Source organism: Equus asinus, chromosome 17 (assembly GCF_041296235.1).
Source record: "Equus asinus isolate D_3611 breed Donkey chromosome 17, EquAss-T2T_v2, whole genome shotgun sequence".
Taxonomy (NCBI): Eukaryota; Metazoa; Chordata; class Mammalia; order Perissodactyla; family Equidae; genus Equus; species Equus asinus.
In genome coordinates this window covers 43,371,303-43,381,863 of record NC_091806.1, presented here as the reverse complement: position 1 = coordinate 43,381,863, position 10,561 = coordinate 43,371,303, and the positions used below count along the sequence as shown (strand labels likewise).

Here is a 10,561-nt window from a genome sequence, read left to right as displayed (position 1 = left end):
CTGTCTGCAGTTAGAGCTATACCGCCTTTTCAGAGCCCCCTGAGGAACCCAGGAGCAGCCATGGCCCCATCCTTGAGGATGCCGAGCTGGGTTCACACCTGGCTCCACCTTGAACTAGACTGTGATTCTGCCCAGGGCCTTGAGCCTCTGGGGTCTTCTCCTTCTCCCTCAATGGCCTCCTGTGATCCCCTCTGCTCGGTCTACACATGCTGCTGGAATCCACTCCACTTTAGTGTGGCCTGAAGTTCGTGATTCCCCTCTACCCCGTGGGAGAGGGCACAGTGATGCGCAGGCAGTTCTGAGGCTGGGTCCCAAACAGTCCAGGGCTCTCCTTCTGCTCACTCTCACCTGTTTCTCTCTCCCTCAGATCCCTCACTCTGGGGAACAGAACTGTGTGTTCTGGGTTGTGCTCTAGAGAGGCCGCTGAGGCCTGGCCCTGAAGGAGACCCACCGACAGAGGGGCACTCAGGCCTGGAGTCGCAAGGGGGCCCTCCAGGACCCAGAGTGTGCTCAGAGGGGGAGGGAAGCAGATCCTGCCTCAGTTCAGAGCACAGCCTCACTCCCTGAGAGCATCTGGCAGAGGCTCCCAGCTGAGCGCTGCTGGATTCCTGGTCCAGTGCCACTGTCACATAATCAACGTTCGTTGGTTAAGCCCGTAAAGATGGGGAAAGGTTGTCACACAGCAATAACGATAGCTGCCTAACGCCGTTGCCCTGCCCCTGGCCCTGGTCTTGCTCTCCCCTCTCCTCCCTCCCTGACTCTCCAGCCAAGCTCCTTCTAGCCACGCTGCCCTGCTCTCTAACCTCCTCTCTGGCCAACCTCACTTGTGCCTCCAAGAGTCTGCACTGCTGGGCATTCCTACAGGCTTCTGGGCCCTGGATTGAGGCAGGGCTGGCTCCTTGTCATGCTGCTGCAAATATGAACGTCACCTCGTGGCAGCCGTCCAGGCCCCTCTCCGTCTGGACCTGGCTCTCATTGCAGCATCGGCCTGTTTTCCTGGTGGCGTCTGCTCCTTTCATTCCTGTGGTTTTCCTTTCGTGCTTTTGTCCAGCTACCCCTCCAGACTGTGAGCTCCTGGGGGGCAGGCGCTTGTTGGGTCTTTTCAGCACTAGCACTATTACGTGCTCGGGGCACAGGTGTGGAATGATGATCCATCTCACCACTGACCGGCTCTGTCCTTAGAGCCAAATAGACTTCCATCATTTGCAATGTGCTAGGTGGATCACGACTGAAGTTAGTCCTGTGACTGAGACTTTTGGTGGCATGTGATGAGTTATCGAAACACAGCCCAAATTACAGGAGCATAGCACTATCTATTTTCCCAGATACAAGTGCGGGGTGGGTGTTCTGACTGCAGGGACAACAATCTTTCGCATGGCCTTCAGGAACCCATCCTTCTTCCTTCGTGTGCCTTCTCTGTTCCCATGACATGATCCTCATCTGCATCCATCAGCATGATTGGAAAGAACAGAAGGAAAGTCACCCAGGAGGATGTTATCAGCCGGGTCCAGAACGGCACCTGTCAGTTCCTTTTCTCTTCCCTTGGCAAAGGAGTGGTCATCGGCCACCATGGAGGCCGGACCATGGCAGCCAGCTGCGTGCCCAAAGAAGTGGAGGATGGATTTTTGATGGACAGTTGAAGTTCTCTGCAACGAGTCTCTCGTTTAGATTTATTTTGTGCTTTGTATCTCTGTTGAGGTTTTCGCATATGTCGGCACTGTGCTAAGAGTTGGAGGCAGAAGTGATGGAGCGGCATCTTTCCCTGGGAGAAGCTCCCAATGTAGAGAGGGAGACGAGTTCTGGTGTCAATGCCTGCCACCCGAAGTGGAAAGGAGAAAGTGAAAGTGCTCCAGAAGCTCCTAGTGAAGCATTCTAGATTTGGAAGCTGTCTGGAGCTGCTATCAATTGTACTCCACTTCCAGACACCATCCAGAGATGTTTGCTGGAGGAAGATGATGACAGGGACAATGGAAGCAGCTAGTTATGTATGACATGATAAGGAACACTAGGCAGCCTTTGAAATCATCCCCTCAAACATCTGAAAGGGCAGGGAGAATTATTCATGGTCAATGCAAAGTGACTGCCCAGTTAGGCTAATGACGTCTTTAGAATAACTCGCTAAATTTGGATTCGAGTATACAAATATGTTGAGTGATAGACTTTCTGTTTTCTAAAGTGTTTTGTTGTTCGTATCATGAAAGGATTCCCTCAATACACTTTGTTGTCCTGTAGGAGCCCTTGAAACGTGGCTCACTGTTTTCTGCTCCGCCACTCCCTGGCAAGCACCACTGTAGTCTCTGCCTCTGAGAGTTTGACTGTTTCAGATAGCCCTCACAAGTGGAACCATGCATTCTTTGTCCCGCTGTCAGTGTCTCCTTCCATTAACATAATGTCCTCCAGATTCATCCGTGTCGTGTCCTATAGCAGAATTTTCTTCTTTACGAAGGCGCTGTAATATTGCCTTGTGGGTCTGTGCCACAGTTTCTGTACCTCTTCATCCGTGGACAGACACTTAGGTCGCTTCCACAGCATGGCTCTTGTGAACGACACTGCCAAGAACATGGGAGTGGCCGTGTCCCTTCAGGTTCCTGTTTGGTATTTTGAGGATATATACCTAGGAATGGAATTAGTGGAGTGTATGTGATTTCCAGGTTGAATCCTTTTGGGGAATCTCCATAGAGTTTCCTATAGCAGCTGCACAATGTTACCTTTAGCACGACAGGATACACCAGGGTTCCAATGTCTTCACATGCTCGCCAACACTATCTTTTGCGTGAGTGTGTGATGAGAGCCGTGGTAACAGGTGTGACGTGACATCTCCTTTTGATTTGCACTTGTTTATGGTGGATGAGGGTTGTTCAACATCTTTTCCTAGACTTTTGGGCCACTGACCTGTCTTCTTTGGAGAAACCTCTGATCAAGATCCTGTGCCCATTTTTCAATGAGGTATATTTATTTGTTCGGGTTTTGGGTTGTATGTGTTTCTCACATGTTCTGGATGTTCACTTCTTAGCAGATATGTGATTTGCAAATATTTTCTGTCATTCTGTAGGTCACCTTTTCATCCTTTCTAAAAAATTTTTCCCACTTGATTGAGATTCAATGGACATATAACCTTGTCTAACTTGGTGGAGTACAATATGATGATTTAGGATACATCAATACTGGGAATCATTTCTGTAATAAAGATAGGTAACACTTCCATTACCTCAGAGGGTGAAAACTGTGTGTGTGTGTGTGTGTGTGTGTGTGTGTGTGTGTGTAGTGACACCGCTGTGGCACTGCCCCAGCCCATGGCAGCCCTTCTGCGTGGTCCCCCTTCTCTCCAGCCTTGCTTGTTCCCTGTCCAGGGGAGCTCCTCTCCCTCCCTCCAGGGAAGGTCCTGTTCCTCTCTGTGATGACCTATGGTCTCTGACTGGGGGGCTCCATCCTTTGTCAGAGAAGAGAGAGATTGCTGCCCATGGCCTGCCCCACAGCCTCGGAGGAAGTGGACCCCGCATAAGCTGACTTGGAAGGAGATGAGGGCTCCCCACTTCCCTTCCTTTGGACTGTTTAGCAGGAAGCAGAGTCCCCTCCCTTGCACATACTGAATGTGAGGGACCCCAAGGTGGGCAGTGGTATGGGCATGGGCAGGGCGTTTTTGGTGGAGGAGGCTGAGGGGTGTTTCGGGGGCTCTGCCCAGTGCCAAAGGCCCTGACCGAGGCTCTCCCCAGCCTGCCACTCAAGCAGCCCCTGCTGTGCTTTGTAAAGGTCTCTTTTGCTCACACAAGGTCCAGTGTTGTTGGTGATGCAACTCAAAGCTTTATCTGCATGGACACCTTCAAGGTCACGTCAATGTGTCCCTGACCTTCCCCTAGAGGTCTCTTCCTGAGAAAGGGACCAAGACAGGGTGGAGATGGGCGCAGAAAGGAGTGGCCCAGCCTGCAGTCTCTCTGGCCCAGAAGCAGGGCCTGGCTGCTCTCCCTAGAAGCTGAGTCTTGGAGCATGTGGTATGGGCTGGCCCAGGTGGGCCTGGGCCTGGGGTGTGTCACGGGAAGGGGCTTGGCTGATCTGTGTTCCAGGACTGGGGGCAGAAGATACTGTGGTGGAAGAAACCTGAGGCAGGGGTGTGGGCCGGTCCTTCTCGGCTCCATGGGCCACTCCCAGGGGCCCTGATGGCTTCACTCCTGTCTTGTCTGCCTACCTCTTTCAGGTGCCACCTCCAATGTCTCTGGAGTCCCTGCTTTCCCAAACAAGATCAAACTTGATGAAGCAAGCCTAGACATCGGAAATGGCAGCCAACCCACCAAATGGGTGTATCAGTTGTTGGCAGAACGTCTGCTTCTAGGGCTCTGTTCTACAAAAACAGATGCACATTCCAGTACAATTATGGAGGGAACAATTGGAGATGGTCCAATCCTTCAAAGCCAGGGCTGCTTGGTAGAAGGCGATGTGTGGCCACTGAGAACGCACAAGGGGACAGGACTGAGTGTCCCTGTTCCCCTGTGGGACATCAGGTCCTAGGATAGGAAAGCCCTGGGCTCCTGCCCACCAAACCCACTCGCACTGCTTAACACACACACCTATACACGTGCAGGCACGTGGGTCCTCACAGATCATTGCCCTGTAGAGCGAAGAGTGAAAAGATGGATGGCACTTGTTGTGGACACTTATTTCCCAGTCAGAGGATTGAACCCTCTTTCCTTACTCACATTAAAACATTATTTTACTAAATGAAAAACAATCATCAATCCAAATTCTGAAAAACGTAGATAAGGTATTTTATTCCTTAAGATATTTGTAATCAATCTAAGCGTGTAATATGTGATAATCATATTTTGTAATTTGCTCATTGCATAAACTGATCCGTGGCCCATCCAGGAAGGGAAACAATGTGAAAGGTGTCTCCCGGCCCCACACATTCCCCTCTTGGTTTCCAGCTCTCGTGTCACCCTTTAAATGTGGTGCCTATCCCCAGATAAAGACAATAGTCAACATGGGGGCTTCATTTTTCATACATAAGCTTTGATGGAGCAGGAATTTCTCTCCCTAAAAAAACTGTTTTCTTAAATTTAAAAAGTGATTAATCATACTCCTCAGATATTACTTAGCCACACACAAAAGGCCACATCTTGGATGCATCCGCTCAGCTGCACAGCCCAGCAGAGGTAAATCCATAGAGTCAGAAAGCTCAGCGGGCCCCAGGGACGGGGTGGGAGGGAGGAGGACTGAGAGGAGAACAGGGAGAGGCCTTCCCTCCCACGACAGTGTTCTTGAATGAGGTCAGGATGACGGTCGGGCAGCACTGTGAGCGTCCTCCTGGCCAGGGAAATGGACATTTGGAAAGGACCAAGGAATGACATCCTGTTGAAGTGAACATCACAAGAAAAATTAAAGGCAAGCATTAAGCATGTGCAAGACAAAACAGAACTTTAATGAACTGGCGGTAAAGGGGAAGGGGCAGAAATCAGCGATGGGGCCACGGTCCAGGGGCTGAGGCTCGTCACTGGGAGGACGTGAATGGTCTTTCCATTGCTTGAAGAGCAATCCGGGCTGAGACTCGAGGTGGCTGCGGCACTGGACGTCGATCTGTGGCTCTGAGGTGCGGTGGGCACTAGAGTTGGAGAAGGGGGGCGATGTTCAGCTGGGTTGGGATCTTTCTCAGGAGCTGGCGCTGCAGATCCAAGAAGAGAAAACCACATCCACATGACAAGGCACATGTGTGTGGTGACGAATTGTAATTAGTCATTGGGTGGGGGACCTGCTGTAATCTACACAGAAATCGAAATATATAATGCCGTACAGTTGAAGTTTATGTAGGGTTATAAAGTACTGTCACTGCAATCACGAATTAACATGGGTGAATGGTGAAAAGAAAAAGATACCCCAAAGTAACCATGCCACACACACACACACACACACACACACACACACACACACACACGCACGGACAAACACACACAGGGAAACCAAACGTGACTGTCTTTCCATGTTCCTCCCACGGAAGGGAAACGGCTCACCAATCAGGGAGACTCAGTACATGAACCACCCTCCAGAAGGTCTCCCGTATCTGGAGTCCGTGGGAATTGTGATGGGAGCCAGCTCATTGCTCCCAGCCTAACCCCAGCCTCTGAAGGCTCTGTGCTGAGCGGCCCAGCCACATTGCCTCCACACACACCCGTGTCATGCAGCCCGTGTCCTGCTCACCCTGACTCTCTGCCTCGCTGGGCTCAGGGTGCAGCAACTGTGAAAGCAGAAGGCAAGCTTGATGCTCCACCTGCGAGCCTGGCATGCTGAACGCAAGGAAGGCCAATACCCTTCTCAAGCTGGGAAAGTGTGGGGGCTGGAAAAAGTCCTGGGGATAGGATTCCATCCACATGCTGAGAATGAAGGCCAAGGCCCTGAGGAGAGACAGGTGGGCAGCGGAGTCAGAGAACCGGCCTCTCCTTCCACACTGCCCTCCCAGGGTACCTCCGTGGGGGCCTGGGCTCCAGTGCCTCCTGCTCCTGCCCAGCCAGGGTCCAGTCCCACTTTCCGTGCGCGTGCGACCTGGCCAGTTTGGCAGAACAGGTCGCGTCTCCAAGGAGAGGCTGGGATAACACCTTGGGAAGTGAGAGCACTCGGTCCCTGGCGTGATCGCCCATCCTTTTCCTCAGGGAAGCCTGACACAGTCCTCGAGTCCTCGAGTGTCTCCTGGCACATCCCACTGGGATGCCAGTCCAGGAGGGAAGGGCATGGGGCCATCTGCTCTGTTCTTGCACACACTGGTTCACAGTAGGGTGCAGTGAATATCTGGCCGATGAGGGAACAATGGCCTTTGTCTCCCACCCATGCTTCCTACTGCCCTCCAAACACCTCAGCCTTTAGCTCCTGTGCCTCTGTGCTGCCTGATTCACTAGGTGACCCATGTGGGTGACCTTCCCCTCCTGCTAGGGGCTGACACGGAGGGTGTCATTTGGCCCCTGAGCATGGAGTGGGCTCGCTGGGACGCAGCGGAGCCCCCACCGTGGAGGTTCTATGATATGAGTGAGCAGGATGCTCAGACACCTCCTGTTCTGTGTCCCAGGATGGGGAGTGGAGGCGGGACTGGGATGGGGATTGGATGCATCTGGGTGCTGTAGGAGCTTCCTCCACTCCCGCCTGGGCTCCCACAGCACCCACAGCCCCCTCCAGAGTTTTTCTGGACTGTTTTCTTCTCTTCTTTGAGAAGCCGTCAGAACTCTGCCGGCCCGAAGGAATCACAAGATGTTGGGATGGCGGGTGATGCCAGCAACCCGATCAGATGCCCCACACTCCCTTCACAGTGTGGAGAGGGGAGGCCCTCCCACTTGATCCAGTGCCCACTCACTTTTTCCATAGGCGGGTGGGCGCGTCGTCCACTCTACAAAAGAGGATGAATCTGTAACTAGAGGAGACAGGAGGGCATCACATTGACTGTACTGGATGGCAGCTGCCTGAGGAGTCTTGTGTGACTGTCTGACTCCCACCTAGAATGGAGCCCTGGAGGGCCGATCCAGCTGACCATTCATAGGGCTCAGCTTCTCCAAAGGGCCGTCCAGGCAGGAGCTCATTGAGTCCCTACAATAGCCCTTGGTGGTTGTTCCTCTGTTCTCCCCATTATTCAGAGGAGCAAACTGAGGCTTAGAGAGGTACGCAGACCTCCCCAAGACTCCCAGCATGCAGGTAGCTGGAGCCACAGAGTCCTGGGGAGGGGCAGGGCACTCACCTATTAAAGAACTCATCTAGGACCTGTTGTGTGGTGGCCACATCTGTGTATGTCAACAGGAAGCTGTGGATAAAAGTGGTGTCACACAGCAGGAAGGCGGGCACAAGATGAGCCACCAGACGCTCGAGTGGAGTGTTGTGAACCGTCCACAGCCTGGGAAACGATCTCTTCTCCACTGTGGATGTGTCGAGAGCCTGGGGTGGCACAGAAGAGAGGCTCAGCATCAGAGACAGCATCCTGGGCACCAGGAGGTTTGGGGCTGGCAGGCAGAGCAATGCCTCAAGCTCCCAGTGACTTCTAGCAAGAGGTGGGACAGGAGTGCCCAGAGTAGGAAACACTTCTGGTCTTGCTGGTAGAATGGGACAGAGGAATGAACACACATGTTAGTATCAGTACCAGTAGCAGATCAAGGTGTTAGCGGAGAATTGACAGCACCTGTGTGTGTTAAGAGCATCAGCCCTGGGGTTTCTGACAAAAGAGCCCATTGCAGAGAGGAGAAGGCGGGGGCTTTCCCTGCAGTGGGATGGATTGGGACAGGAGGACAGGCAGGACGTTCAGTGCAGCACTGATGAAAAGACAACAGGAAGTCCCACAGCAGTGAAGGGCTGAATCAGTCTCGTCCACAGTCTGCCATCCAAAATGTCGTGCAGCTCAGTGAGGCCCCAGCCCCTGACCTGGAGGGGCCATGGGCACATGTTCCTCACGAGGGCAAAAGACAGAGCAACACACATGTCCCAATGAGCCACACATCCTTTTGGGGAAAAGCATCCTTGTCCATCATGAGGCTGTGTGAGACGTGGAGAAAGTGTGGAAGGATTGTGAGGTCATCATGGACACTTGGGGATGGGGTGAAAGAGGAAAATGTGTAGAAAAATGCAATGATCCCCTTGACCAAACATGAACTGAAATGGGAGAAAAGTCTCTTTTCTGGGATTCGTAGAGTTATGGTGACAGTGACTTTGAGTGTGGCCAAGACAGGAGCTGGGCAGTGCGGGCAGGTTGGGGGCAGAGATGGGGAGACACATTCCTTCTGGAGCAGGACTGGTACCAGGGCCTTGTAGGACCGGGGGTTGTCTTTGGTGTCCTTGGGCCCTGGGTGCTTGGTGTGCTGAGCACCTGCACTCACCCAGGCCCAGCGCTGGCTTGTGTCAGCCGGGTGCCGCATCATCCCTTCCTGTAGAGTCAGGGAGAGGAAGGACTGATGTGTCTTGTCCTTTCCAAACTTCTGAGGAACGACCTGTAAAGACAGTGCCCGGCAGCCAGGCAGGAAGCCTCAGAGCACTGGCTCACTGACTTCGGGGGCACTCATACCTCGCTGACTCTCTCCACTCCAGACCCACATAGACAGATGGCCAACAGGCGCATGAAAAGATGTTCAATCTCACCACTTCTTAGGGAAGTTGAAATCAAAACTACCACGAGATCTCACGTCACAGTCATCAGAATGGCTCTAATGAACAAGACAGGACAAAACATGTGTTGCAGAGGTTGTTGAGACTAGGGACCCTGCCTATGCTGCTGCCTGGAGTGCATACCCATGCAGCCAGTATGAAAAACAGAATGGAGATTCCTCTGAAAATATAGAATGGAACTACAGTATGACCCAGCTGTTCCACCACAGGGTATGTATTCAAGAATGTGAAAACACGAATGGGTAAAGATGTCAGCATGCCTCTGTAACTTGCAGCATATTTCACAATAGCCAAGACTTGGCAGCAACCTAGTTGCCCATGAGGAAGATGTGGCATATATACACCGTGCAATACTACTCAGTCATCCGAAAGGAGGAGATCTGGCCTTCTGTGACAGCATGGATGGGCGTGGAGGGTATTATGCTAAGTGAAATAATTCAGAGGGAGAAAGTCCAATAGCCTTGTGACTACTCTCATAAATCAGGGATGACGGCAGCAAAGAATCACAGGAGATAGGCATTGGATTGGGGGTTCCCGAGAGGAAGTGGGGAGGGAGGAGGGTGACAGGGGTGATTAGGCACATGTGTGTGGTGATGGATTGTCATTAGTCGTTATGTGGTGAACACGACGTCATCTACACGGAAATCGCAATATAATGATGAACCCCTGAAACTACGTAATGCTATAAACGAAGGTGACTCCCATCAGAAAAAGAATTGAAGGAAACTTGGCCCAGTTAAGACGCAACTTGGGAATCCCCTTTCCATGGTGCCAGCCCTGTCCTGGGATGTGAAGATGGCAGCAGCACCAGGTGATCAGCTGTACACCCAGCAGTTCCCGCCAAGTGAGGATCCCCCCCACGGAAGGGAGAGGGTGGGGGCCGTTCAGTGGGGGCTCACAGAGGTGGCCTGAGCTGGATAGCCCGATGTAGGCCCCCTCGTGTTACCTTTGATGACCTCCTGGCAAACGGCCATAGGTGTGGTGTATGAGAGGTGAGCCACCCTTTAAAATGAGTAAAAGGGTTATGGCTCCGGGTCGTCTGGGGACCATAGACATGGTAAGGCAGGATACAGCAGGAAAACATCTTTCCGTAGCAGCTGTCTCCAGTCAAGTGAGCTGAGTGTGAGGATCTGGGTGCCTGTTTACAGGAGGCCCCTGCACTGTGGGCATTGTTGTGAAAGAGGTTACATCACTGCCTGGAGACCACTGTGATCTGAGCCACCTCTTCTCATACCACCCATGCAAGCAGTCCTCTGGGCAGGGCACTGCTCGCCCCCTTTTCCATGCAGTATCATATGTGTCCCCAGGATTCCCAAACCACCTGTCTCCACAGGCCTCCAAGAAGGTCTGGGTGCAGCCAGGGTCCCAGCTTTGAGACAGACGCAGACACAAGTGCTCCTTCTTCCCTGTTCCTCATCCTGGAGAAGCCATGGTGCCTCCCCCG

General features: G+C 52.6%; 1 protein-coding gene across 1 annotated transcript in view; it reads right to left on the bottom strand.

The window, feature by feature from the left end:
* LOC123277996 (ral guanine nucleotide dissociation stimulator-like) overlaps positions 1–10,561 on the bottom strand; it is a 59,215-nt gene that overhangs the window by 19,805 nt on the left and 28,849 nt on the right. The window lies entirely within an intron of this gene.